Below are 12344 nucleotides of genomic sequence, written 5' to 3'. Positions count from 1 at the left end.
GGGGGGGGGGGGGTGGGGGGGGGGGGGGGTGGGGGGGGGGGGGGGTGGGGGGGGGGGGGGGTGGGGGGGGGGGGGGGTGGGGGGGGGGGGGGGTGGGGGGGGGGGGGGGTGGGGGGGGGGGGGGGTGGGGGGGGGGGGGGGTGGGGGGGGGGGGGGGTGGGGGGGGGGGGGGGTGGGGGGGGGGGGGGGTGGGGGGGGGGGGGGGTGGGGGGGGGGGGGGGTGGGGGGGGGGGGGGGTGGGGGGGGGGGGGGGTGGGGGGGGGGGGGGGTGGGGGGGGGGGGGGGTGGGGGGGGGGGGGGGTGGGGGGGGGGGGGGGTGGGGGGGGGGGGGGGTGGGGGGGGGGGGGGGTGGGGGGGGGGGGGGGTGGGGGGGGGGGGGGGTGGGGGGGGGGGGGGGTGGGGGGGGGGGGGGGTGGGGGGGGGGGGGGGTGGGGGGGGGGGGGGGTGGGGGGGGGGGGGGGTGGGGGGGGGGGGGGGTGGGGGGGGGGGGGGGTGGGGGGGGGGGGGGGTGGGGGGGGGGGGGGGTGGGGGGGGGGGGGGGTGGGGGGGGGGGGGGGTGGGGGGGGGGGGGGGTGGGGGGGGGGGGGGGTGGGGGGGGGGGGGGGTGGGGGGGGGGGGGGGTGGGGGGGGGGGGGGGTGGGGGGGGGGGGGGGTGGGGGGGGGGGGGGGTGGGGGGGGGGGGGGGTGGGGGGGGGGGGGGGTGGGGGGGGGGGGGGGTGGGGGGGGGGGGGGGTGGGGGGGGGGGGGGGTGGGGGGGGGGGGGGGTGGGGGGGGGGGGGGGTGGGGGGGGGGGGGGGTGGGGGGGGGGGGGGGTGGGGGGGGGGGGGGGTGGGGGGGGGGGGGGGTGGGGGGGGGGGGGGGTGGGGGGGGGGGGGGGTGGGGGGGGGGGGGGGTGGGGGGGGGGGGGGGTGGGGGGGGGGGGGGGTGGGGGGGGGGGGGGGTGGGGGGGGGGGGGGGTGGGGGGGGGGGGGGGTGGGGGGGGGGGGGGGTGGGGGGGGGGGGGGGTGGGGGGGGGGGGGGGTGGGGGGGGGGGGGGGTGGGGGGGGGGGGGGGTGGGGGGGGGGGGGGGTGGGGGGGGGGGGGGGTGGGGGGGGGGGGGGGTGGGGGGGGGGGGGGGTGGGGGGGGGGGGGGGTGGGGGGGGGGGGGGGTGGGGGGGGGGGGGGGTGGGGGGGGGGGGGGGTGGGGGGGGGGGGGGGTGGGGGGGGGGGGGGGTGGGGGGGGGGGGGGGTGGGGGGGGGGGGGGGTGGGGGGGGGGGGGGGTGGGGGGGGGGGGGGGTGGGGGGGGGGGGGGGTGGGGGGGGGGGGGGGTGGGGGGGGGGGGGGGTGGGGGGGGGGGGGGGTGGGGGGGGGGGGGGGTGGGGGGGGGGGGGGGTGGGGGGGGGGGGGGGTGGGGGGGGGGGGGGGTGGGGGGGGGGGGGGGTGGGGGGGGGGGGGGGTGGGGGGGGGGGGGGGTGGGGGGGGGGGGGGGTGGGGGGGGGGGGGGGTGGGGGGGGGGGGGGGTGGGGGGGGGGGGGGGTGGGGGGGGGGGGGGGTGGGGGGGGGGGGGGGTGGGGGGGGGGGGGGGTGGGGGGGGGGGGGGGTGGGGGGGGGGGGGGGTGGGGGGGGGGGGGGGTGGGGGGGGGGGGGGGTGGGGGGGGGGGGGGGTGGGGGGGGGGGGGGGTGGGGGGGGGGGGGGGTGGGGGGGGGGGGGGGTGGGGGGGGGGGGGGGTGGGGGGGGGGGGGGGTGGGGGGGGGGGGGGGTGGGGGGGGGGGGGGGTGGGGGGGGGGGGGGGTGGGGGGGGGGGGGGGTGGGGGGGGGGGGGGGTGGGGGGGGGGGGGGGTGGGGGGGGGGGGGGGTGGGGGGGGGGGGGGGTGGGGGGGGGGGGGGGTGGGGGGGGGGGGGGGTGGGGGGGGGGGGGGGTGGGGGGGGGGGGGGGTGGGGGGGGGGGGGGGTGGGGGGGGGGGGGGGTGGGGGGGGGGGGGGGTGGGGGGGGGGGGGGGTGGGGGGGGGGGGGGGTGGGGGGGGGGGGGGGTGGGGGGGGGGGGGGGTGGGGGGGGGGGGGGGTGGGGGGGGGGGGGGGTGGGGGGGGGGGGGGGTGGGGGGGGGGGGGGGTGGGGGGGGGGGGGGGTGGGGGGGGGGGGGGGTGGGGGGGGGGGGGGGTGGGGGGGGGGGGGGGTGGGGGGGGGGGGGGGTGGGGGGGGGGGGGGGTGGGGGGGGGGGGGGGTGGGGGGGGGGGGGGGTGGGGGGGGGGGGGGGTGGGGGGGGGGGGGGGTGGGGGGGGGGGGGGGTGGGGGGGGGGGGGGGTGGGGGGGGGGGGGGGTGGGGGGGGGGGGGGGTGGGGGGGGGGGGGGGTGGGGGGGGGGGGGGGTGGGGGGGGGGGGGGGTGGGGGGGGGGGGGGGTGGGGGGGGGGGGGGGTGGGGGGGGGGGGGGGTGGGGGGGGGGGGGGGTGGGGGGGGGGGGGGGTGGGGGGGGGGGGGGGTGGGGGGGGGGGGGGGTGGGGGGGGGGGGGGGTGGGGGGGGGGGGGGGTGGGGGGGGGGGGGGGTGGGGGGGGGGGGGGGTGGGGGGGGGGGGGGGTGGGGGGGGGGGGGGGTGGGGGGGGGGGGGGGTGGGGGGGGGGGGGGGTGGGGGGGGGGGGGGGTGGGGGGGGGGGGGGGTGGGGGGGGGGGGGGGTGGGGGGGGGGGGGGGTGGGGGGGGGGGGGGGTGGGGGGGGGGGGGGGTGGGGGGGGGGGGGGGTGGGGGGGGGGGGGGGTGGGGGGGGGGGGGGGTGGGGGGGGGGGGGGGTGGGGGGGGGGGGGGGTGGGGGGGGGGGGGGGTGGGGGGGGGGGGGGGTGGGGGGGGGGGGGGGTGGGGGGGGGGGGGGGTGGGGGGGGGGGGGGGTGGGGGGGGGGGGGGGTGGGGGGGGGGGGGGGTGGGGGGGGGGGGGGGTGGGGGGGGGGGGGGGTGGGGGGGGGGGGGGGTGGGGGGGGGGGGGGGTGGGGGGGGGGGGGGGTGGGGGGGGGGGGGGGTGGGGGGGGGGGGGGGTGGGGGGGGGGGGGGGTGGGGGGGGGGGGGGGTGGGGGGGGGGGGGGGTGGGGGGGGGGGGGGGTGGGGGGGGGGGGGGGTGGGGGGGGGGGGGGGTGGGGGGGGGGGGGGGTGGGGGGGGGGGGGGGTGGGGGGGGGGGGGGGTGGGGGGGGGGGGGGGTGGGGGGGGGGGGGGGTGGGGGGGGGGGGGGGTGGGGGGGGGGGGGGGTGGGGGGGGGGGGGGGTGGGGGGGGGGGGGGGTGGGGGGGGGGGGGGGTGGGGGGGGGGGGGGGTGGGGGGGGGGGGGGGTGGGGGGGGGGGGGGGTGGGGGGGGGGGGGGGTGGGGGGGGGGGGGGGTGGGGGGGGGGGGGGGTGGGGGGGGGGGGGGGTGGGGGGGGGGGGGGGTGGGGGGGGGGGGGGGTGGGGGGGGGGGGGGGTGGGGGGGGGGGGGGGTGGGGGGGGGGGGGGGTGGGGGGGGGGGGGGGTGGGGGGGGGGGGGGGTGGGGGGGGGGGGGGGTGGGGGGGGGGGGGGGTGGGGGGGGGGGGGGGTGGGGGGGGGGGGGGGTGGGGGGGGGGGGGGGTGGGGGGGGGGGGGGGTGGGGGGGGGGGGGGGTGGGGGGGGGGGGGGGTGGGGGGGGGGGGGGGTGGGGGGGGGGGGGGGTGGGGGGGGGGGGGGGTGGGGGGGGGGGGGGGTGGGGGGGGGGGGGGGTGGGGGGGGGGGGGGGTGGGGGGGGGGGGGGGTGGGGGGGGGGGGGGGTGGGGGGGGGGGGGGGTGGGGGGGGGGGGGGGTGGGGGGGGGGGGGGGTGGGGGGGGGGGGGGGTGGGGGGGGGGGGGGGTGGGGGGGGGGGGGGGTGGGGGGGGGGGGGGGTGGGGGGGGGGGGGGGTGGGGGGGGGGGGGGGTGGGGGGGGGGGGGGGTGGGGGGGGGGGGGGGTGGGGGGGGGGGGGGGTGGGGGGGGGGGGGGGTGGGGGGGGGGGGGGGTGGGGGGGGGGGGGGGTGGGGGGGGGGGGGGGTGGGGGGGGGGGGGGGTGGGGGGGGGGGGGGGTGGGGGGGGGGGGGGGTGGGGGGGGGGGGGGGTGGGGGGGGGGGGGGGTGGGGGGGGGGGGGGGTGGGGGGGGGGGGGGGTGGGGGGGGGGGGGGGTGGGGGGGGGGGGGGGTGGGGGGGGGGGGGGGTGGGGGGGGGGGGGGGTGGGGGGGGGGGGGGGTGGGGGGGGGGGGGGGTGGGGGGGGGGGGGGGTGGGGGGGGGGGGGGGTGGGGGGGGGGGGGGGTGGGGGGGGGGGGGGGTGGGGGGGGGGGGGGGTGGGGGGGGGGGGGGGTGGGGGGGGGGGGGGGTGGGGGGGGGGGGGGGTGGGGGGGGGGGGGGGTGGGGGGGGGGGGGGGTGGGGGGGGGGGGGGGTGGGGGGGGGGGGGGGTGGGGGGGGGGGGGGGTGGGGGGGGGGGGGGGTGGGGGGGGGGGGGGGTGGGGGGGGGGGGGGGTGGGGGGGGGGGGGGGTGGGGGGGGGGGGGGGTGGGGGGGGGGGGGGGTGGGGGGGGGGGGGGGTGGGGGGGGGGGGGGGTGGGGGGGGGGGGGGGTGGGGGGGGGGGGGGGTGGGGGGGGGGGGGGGTGGGGGGGGGGGGGGGTGGGGGGGGGGGGGGGTGGGGGGGGGGGGGGGTGGGGGGGGGGGGGGGTGGGGGGGGGGGGGGGTGGGGGGGGGGGGGGGTGGGGGGGGGGGGGGGTGGGGGGGGGGGGGGGTGGGGGGGGGGGGGGGTGGGGGGGGGGGGGGGTGGGGGGGGGGGGGGGTGGGGGGGGGGGGGGGTGGGGGGGGGGGGGGGTGGGGGGGGGGGGGGGTGGGGGGGGGGGGGGGTGGGGGGGGGGGGGGGTGGGGGGGGGGGGGGGTGGGGGGGGGGGGGGGTGGGGGGGGGGGGGGGTGGGGGGGGGGGGGGGTGGGGGGGGGGGGGGGTGGGGGGGGGGGGGGGTGGGGGGGGGGGGGGGTGGGGGGGGGGGGGGGTGGGGGGGGGGGGGGGTGGGGGGGGGGGGGGGTGGGGGGGGGGGGGGGTGGGGGGGGGGGGGGGTGGGGGGGGGGGGGGGTGGGGGGGGGGGGGGGTGGGGGGGGGGGGGGGTGGGGGGGGGGGGGGGTGGGGGGGGGGGGGGGTGGGGGGGGGGGGGGGTGGGGGGGGGGGGGGGTGGGGGGGGGGGGGGGTGGGGGGGGGGGGGGGTGGGGGGGGGGGGGGGTGGGGGGGGGGGGGGGTGGGGGGGGGGGGGGGTGGGGGGGGGGGGGGGTGGGGGGGGGGGGGGGTGGGGGGGGGGGGGGGTGGGGGGGGGGGGGGGTGGGGGGGGGGGGGGGTGGGGGGGGGGGGGGGTGGGGGGGGGGGGGGGTGGGGGGGGGGGGGGGTGGGGGGGGGGGGGGGTGGGGGGGGGGGGGGGTGGGGGGGGGGGGGGGTGGGGGGGGGGGGGGGTGGGGGGGGGGGGGGGTGGGGGGGGGGGGGGGTGGGGGGGGGGGGGGGTGGGGGGGGGGGGGGGTGGGGGGGGGGGGGGGTGGGGGGGGGGGGGGGTGGGGGGGGGGGGGGGTGGGGGGGGGGGGGGGTGGGGGGGGGGGGGGGTGGGGGGGGGGGGGGGTGGGGGGGGGGGGGGGTGGGGGGGGGGGGGGGTGGGGGGGGGGGGGGGTGGGGGGGGGGGGGGGTGGGGGGGGGGGGGGGTGGGGGGGGGGGGGGGTGGGGGGGGGGGGGGGTGGGGGGGGGGGGGGGTGGGGGGGGGGGGGGGTGGGGGGGGGGGGGGGTGGGGGGGGGGGGGGGTGGGGGGGGGGGGGGGTGGGGGGGGGGGGGGGTGGGGGGGGGGGGGGGTGGGGGGGGGGGGGGGTGGGGGGGGGGGGGGGTGGGGGGGGGGGGGGGTGGGGGGGGGGGGGGGTGGGGGGGGGGGGGGGTGGGGGGGGGGGGGGGTGGGGGGGGGGGGGGGTGGGGGGGGGGGGGGGTGGGGGGGGGGGGGGGTGGGGGGGGGGGGGGGTGGGGGGGGGGGGGGGTGGGGGGGGGGGGGGGTGGGGGGGGGGGGGGGTGGGGGGGGGGGGGGGTGGGGGGGGGGGGGGGTGGGGGGGGGGGGGGGTGGGGGGGGGGGGGGGTGGGGGGGGGGGGGGGTGGGGGGGGGGGGGGGTGGGGGGGGGGGGGGGTGGGGGGGGGGGGGGGTGGGGGGGGGGGGGGGTGGGGGGGGGGGGGGGTGGGGGGGGGGGGGGGTGGGGGGGGGGGGGGGTGGGGGGGGGGGGGGGTGGGGGGGGGGGGGGGTGGGGGGGGGGGGGGGTGGGGGGGGGGGGGGGTGGGGGGGGGGGGGGGTGGGGGGGGGGGGGGGTGGGGGGGGGGGGGGGTGGGGGGGGGGGGGGGTGGGGGGGGGGGGGGGTGGGGGGGGGGGGGGGTGGGGGGGGGGGGGGGTGGGGGGGGGGGGGGGTGGGGGGGGGGGGGGGTGGGGGGGGGGGGGGGTGGGGGGGGGGGGGGGTGGGGGGGGGGGGGGGTGGGGGGGGGGGGGGGTGGGGGGGGGGGGGGGTGGGGGGGGGGGGGGGTGGGGGGGGGGGGGGGTGGGGGGGGGGGGGGGTGGGGGGGGGGGGGGGTGGGGGGGGGGGGGGGTGGGGGGGGGGGGGGGTGGGGGGGGGGGGGGGTGGGGGGGGGGGGGGGTGGGGGGGGGGGGGGGTGGGGGGGGGGGGGGGTGGGGGGGGGGGGGGGTGGGGGGGGGGGGGGGTGGGGGGGGGGGGGGGTGGGGGGGGGGGGGGGTGGGGGGGGGGGGGGGTGGGGGGGGGGGGGGGTGGGGGGGGGGGGGGGTGGGGGGGGGGGGGGGTGGGGGGGGGGGGGGGTGGGGGGGGGGGGGGGTGGGGGGGGGGGGGGGTGGGGGGGGGGGGGGGTGGGGGGGGGGGGGGGTGGGGGGGGGGGGGGGTGGGGGGGGGGGGGGGTGGGGGGGGGGGGGGGTGGGGGGGGGGGGGGGTGGGGGGGGGGGGGGGTGGGGGGGGGGGGGGGTGGGGGGGGGGGGGGGTGGGGGGGGGGGGGGGTGGGGGGGGGGGGGGGTGGGGGGGGGGGGGGGTGGGGGGGGGGGGGGGTGGGGGGGGGGGGGGGTGGGGGGGGGGGGGGGTGGGGGGGGGGGGGGGTGGGGGGGGGGGGGGGTGGGGGGGGGGGGGGGTGGGGGGGGGGGGGGGTGGGGGGGGGGGGGGGTGGGGGGGGGGGGGGGTGGGGGGGGGGGGGGGTGGGGGGGGGGGGGGGTGGGGGGGGGGGGGGGTGGGGGGGGGGGGGGGTGGGGGGGGGGGGGGGTGGGGGGGGGGGGGGGTGGGGGGGGGGGGGGGTGGGGGGGGGGGGGGGTGGGGGGGGGGGGGGGTGGGGGGGGGGGGGGGTGGGGGGGGGGGGGGGTGGGGGGGGGGGGGGGTGGGGGGGGGGGGGGGTGGGGGGGGGGGGGGGTGGGGGGGGGGGGGGGTGGGGGGGGGGGGGGGTGGGGGGGGGGGGGGGTGGGGGGGGGGGGGGGTGGGGGGGGGGGGGGGTGGGGGGGGGGGGGGGTGGGGGGGGGGGGGGGTGGGGGGGGGGGGGGGTGGGGGGGGGGGGGGGTGGGGGGGGGGGGGGGTGGGGGGGGGGGGGGGTGGGGGGGGGGGGGGGTGGGGGGGGGGGGGGGTGGGGGGGGGGGGGGGTGGGGGGGGGGGGGGGTGGGGGGGGGGGGGGGTGGGGGGGGGGGGGGGTGGGGGGGGGGGGGGGTGGGGGGGGGGGGGGGTGGGGGGGGGGGGGGGTGGGGGGGGGGGGGGGTGGGGGGGGGGGGGGGTGGGGGGGGGGGGGGGTGGGGGGGGGGGGGGGTGGGGGGGGGGGGGGGTGGGGGGGGGGGGGGGTGGGGGGGGGGGGGGGTGGGGGGGGGGGGGGGTGGGGGGGGGGGGGGGTGGGGGGGGGGGGGGGTGGGGGGGGGGGGGGGTGGGGGGGGGGGGGGGTGGGGGGGGGGGGGGGTGGGGGGGGGGGGGGGTGGGGGGGGGGGGGGGTGGGGGGGGGGGGGGGTGGGGGGGGGGGGGGGTGGGGGGGGGGGGGGGTGGGGGGGGGGGGGGGTGGGGGGGGGGGGGGGTGGGGGGGGGGGGGGGTGGGGGGGGGGGGGGGTGGGGGGGGGGGGGGGTGGGGGGGGGGGGGGGTGGGGGGGGGGGGGGGTGGGGGGGGGGGGGGGTGGGGGGGGGGGGGGGTGGGGGGGGGGGGGGGTGGGGGGGGGGGGGGGTGGGGGGGGGGGGGGGTGGGGGGGGGGGGGGGTGGGGGGGGGGGGGGGTGGGGGGGGGGGGGGGTGGGGGGGGGGGGGGGTGGGGGGGGGGGGGGGTGGGGGGGGGGGGGGGTGGGGGGGGGGGGGGGTGGGGGGGGGGGGGGGTGGGGGGGGGGGGGGGTGGGGGGGGGGGGGGGTGGGGGGGGGGGGGGGTGGGGGGGGGGGGGGGTGGGGGGGGGGGGGGGTGGGGGGGGGGGGGGGTGGGGGGGGGGGGGGGTGGGGGGGGGGGGGGGTGGGGGGGGGGGGGGGTGGGGGGGGGGGGGGGTGGGGGGGGGGGGGGGTGGGGGGGGGGGGGGGTGGGGGGGGGGGGGGGTGGGGGGGGGGGGGGGTGGGGGGGGGGGGGGGTGGGGGGGGGGGGGGGTGGGGGGGGGGGGGGGTGGGGGGGGGGGGGGGTGGGGGGGGGGGGGGGTGGGGGGGGGGGGGGGTGGGGGGGGGGGGGGGTGGGGGGGGGGGGGGGTGGGGGGGGGGGGGGGTGGGGGGGGGGGGGGGTGGGGGGGGGGGGGGGTGGGGGGGGGGGGGGGTGGGGGGGGGGGGGGGTGGGGGGGGGGGGGGGTGGGGGGGGGGGGGGGTGGGGGGGGGGGGGGGTGGGGGGGGGGGGGGGTGGGGGGGGGGGGGGGTGGGGGGGGGGGGGGGTGGGGGGGGGGGGGGGTGGGGGGGGGGGGGGGTGGGGGGGGGGGGGGGTGGGGGGGGGGGGGGGTGGGGGGGGGGGGGGGTGGGGGGGGGGGGGGGTGGGGGGGGGGGGGGGTGGGGGGGGGGGGGGGTGGGGGGGGGGGGGGGTGGGGGGGGGGGGGGGTGGGGGGGGGGGGGGGTGGGGGGGGGGGGGGGTGGGGGGGGGGGGGGGTGGGGGGGGGGGGGGGTGGGGGGGGGGGGGGGTGGGGGGGGGGGGGGGTGGGGGGGGGGGGGGGTGGGGGGGGGGGGGGGTGGGGGGGGGGGGGGGTGGGGGGGGGGGGGGGTGGGGGGGGGGGGGGGTGGGGGGGGGGGGGGGTGGGGGGGGGGGGGGGTGGGGGGGGGGGGGGGTGGGGGGGGGGGGGGGTGGGGGGGGGGGGGGGTGGGGGGGGGGGGGGGTGGGGGGGGGGGGGGGTGGGGGGGGGGGGGGGTGGGGGGGGGGGGGGGTGGGGGGGGGGGGGGGTGGGGGGGGGGGGGGGTGGGGGGGGGGGGGGGTGGGGGGGGGGGGGGGTGGGGGGGGGGGGGGGTGGGGGGGGGGGGGGGTGGGGGGGGGGGGGGGTGGGGGGGGGGGGGGGTGGGGGGGGGGGGGGGTGGGGGGGGGGGGGGGTGGGGGGGGGGGGGGGTGGGGGGGGGGGGGGGTGGGGGGGGGGGGGGGTGGGGGGGGGGGGGGGTGGGGGGGGGGGGGGGTGGGGGGGGGGGGGGGTGGGGGGGGGGGGGGGTGGGGGGGGGGGGGGGTGGGGGGGGGGGGGGGTGGGGGGGGGGGGGGGTGGGGGGGGGGGGGGGTGGGGGGGGGGGGGGGTGGGGGGGGGGGGGGGTGGGGGGGGGGGGGGGTGGGGGGGGGGGGGGGTGGGGGGGGGGGGGGGTGGGGGGGGGGGGGGGTGGGGGGGGGGGGGGGTGGGGGGGGGGGGGGGTGGGGGGGGGGGGGGGTGGGGGGGGGGGGGGGTGGGGGGGGGGGGGGGTGGGGGGGGGGGGGGGTGGGGGGGGGGGGGGGTGGGGGGGGGGGGGGGTGGGGGGGGGGGGGGGTGGGGGGGGGGGGGGGTGGGGGGGGGGGGGGGTGGGGGGGGGGGGGGGTGGGGGGGGGGGGGGGTGGGGGGGGGGGGGGGTGGGGGGGGGGGGGGGTGGGGGGGGGGGGGGGTGGGGGGGGGGGGGGGTGGGGGGGGGGGGGGGTGGGGGGGGGGGGGGGTGGGGGGGGGGGGGGGTGGGGGGGGGGGGGGGTGGGGGGGGGGGGGGGTGGGGGGGGGGGGGGGTGGGGGGGGGGGGGGGTGGGGGGGGGGGGGGGTGGGGGGGGGGGGGGGTGGGGGGGGGGGGGGGTGGGGGGGGGGGGGGGTGGGGGGGGGGGGGGGTGGGGGGGGGGGGGGGTGGGGGGGGGGGGGGGTGGGGGGGGGGGGGGGTGGGGGGGGGGGGGGGTGGGGGGGGGGGGGGGTGGGGGGGGGGGGGGGTGGGGGGGGGGGGGGGTGGGGGGGGGGGGGGGTGGGGGGGGGGGGGGGTGGGGGGGGGGGGGGGTGGGGGGGGGGGGGGGTGGGGGGGGGGGGGGGTGGGGGGGGGGGGGGGTGGGGGGGGGGGGGGGTGGGGGGGGGGGGGGGTGGGGGGGGGGGGGGGTGGGGGGGGGGGGGGGTGGGGGGGGGGGGGGGTGGGGGGGGGGGGGGGTGGGGGGGGGGGGGGGTGGGGGGGGGGGGGGGTGGGGGGGGGGGGGGGTGGGGGGGGGGGGGGGTGGGGGGGGGGGGGGGTGGGGGGGGGGGGGGGTGGGGGGGGGGGGGGGTGGGGGGGGGGGGGGGTGGGGGGGGGGGGGGGTGGGGGGGGGGGGGGGTGGGGGGGGGGGGGGGTGGGGGGGGGGGGGGGTGGGGGGGGGGGGGGGTGGGGGGGGGGGGGGGTGGGGGGGGGGGGGGGTGGGGGGGGGGGGGGGTGGGGGGGGGGGGGGGTGGGGGGGGGGGGGGGTGGGGGGGGGGGGGGGTGGGGGGGGGGGGGGGTGGGGGGGGGGGGGGGTGGGGGGGGGGGGGGGTGGGGGGGGGGGGGGGTGGGGGGGGGGGGGGGTGGGGGGGGGGGGGGGTGGGGGGGGGGGGGGGTGGGGGGGGGGGGGGGTGGGGGGGGGGGGGGGTGGGGGGGGGGGGGGGTGGGGGGGGGGGGGGGTGGGGGGGGGGGGGGGTGGGGGGGGGGGGGGGTGGGGGGGGGGGGGGGTGGGGGGGGGGGGGGGTGGGGGGGGGGGGGGGTGGGGGGGGGGGGGGGTGGGGGGGGGGGGGGGTGGGGGGGGGGGGGGGTGGGGGGGGGGGGGGGTGGGGGGGGGGGGGGGTGGGGGGGGGGGGGGGTGGGGGGGGGGGGGGGTGGGGGGGGGGGGGGGTGGGGGGGGGGGGGGGTGGGGGGGGGGGGGGGTGGGGGGGGGGGGGGGTGGGGGGGGGGGGGGGTGGGGGGGGGGGGGGGTGGGGGGGGGGGGGGGTGGGGGGGGGGGGGGGTGGGGGGGGGGGGGGGTGGGGGGGGGGGGGGGTGGGGGGGGGGGGGGGTGGGGGGGGGGGGGGGTGGGGGGGGGGGGGGGTGGGGGGGGGGGGGGGTGGGGGGGGGGGGGGGTGGGGGGGGGGGGGGGTGGGGGGGGGGGGGGGTGGGGGGGGGGGGGGGTGGGGGGGGGGGGGGGTGGGGGGGGGGGGGGGTGGGGGGGGGGGGGGGTGGGGGGGGGGGGGGGTGGGGGGGGGGGGGGGTGGGGGGGGGGGGGGGTGGGGGGGGGGGGGGGTGGGGGGGGGGGGGGGTGGGGGGGGGGGGGGGTGGGGGGGGGGGGGGGTGGGGGGGGGGGGGGGTGGGGGGGGGGGGGGGTGGGGGGGGGGGGGGGTGGGGGGGGGGGGGGGTGGGGGGGGGGGGGGGTGGGGGGGGGGGGGGGTGGGGGGGGGGGGGGGTGGGGGGGGGGGGGGGTGGGGGGGGGGGGGGGTGGGGGGGGGGGGGGGTGGGGGGGGGGGGGGGTGGGGGGGGGGGGGGGTGGGGGGGGGGGGGGGTGGGGGGGGGGGGGGGTGGGGGGGGGGGGGGGTGGGGGGGGGGGGGGGTGGGGGGGGGGGGGGGTGGGGGGGGGGGGGGGTGGGGGGGGGGGGGGGTGGGGGGGGGGGGGGGTGGGGGGGGGGGGGGGTGGGGGGGGGGGGGGGTGGGGGGGGGGGGGGGTGGGGGGGGGGGGGGGTGGGGGGGGGGGGGGGTGGGGGGGGGGGGGGGTGGGGGGGGGGGGGGGTGGGGGGGGGGGGGGGTGGGGGGGGGGGGGGGTGGGGGGGGGGGGGGGTGGGGGGGGGGGGGGGTGGGGGGGGGGGGGGGTGGGGGGGGGGGGGGGTGGGGGGGGGGGGGGGTGGGGGGGGGGGGGGGTGGGGGGGGGGGGGGGTGGGGGGGGGGGGGGGTGGGGGGGGGGGGGGGTGGGGGGGGGGGGGGGTGGGGGGGGGGGGGGGTGGGGGGGGGGGGGGGTGGGGGGGGGGGGGGGTGGGGGGGGGGGGGGGTGGGGGGGGGG

Source organism: Sphaerodactylus townsendi, linkage group LG06 (genome assembly GCF_021028975.2).
Source record: "Sphaerodactylus townsendi isolate TG3544 linkage group LG06, MPM_Stown_v2.3, whole genome shotgun sequence".
NCBI lineage: Eukaryota > Metazoa > Chordata > Lepidosauria > Squamata > Sphaerodactylidae > Sphaerodactylus > Sphaerodactylus townsendi.
This window is presented reverse-complemented; position numbering follows the sequence as displayed.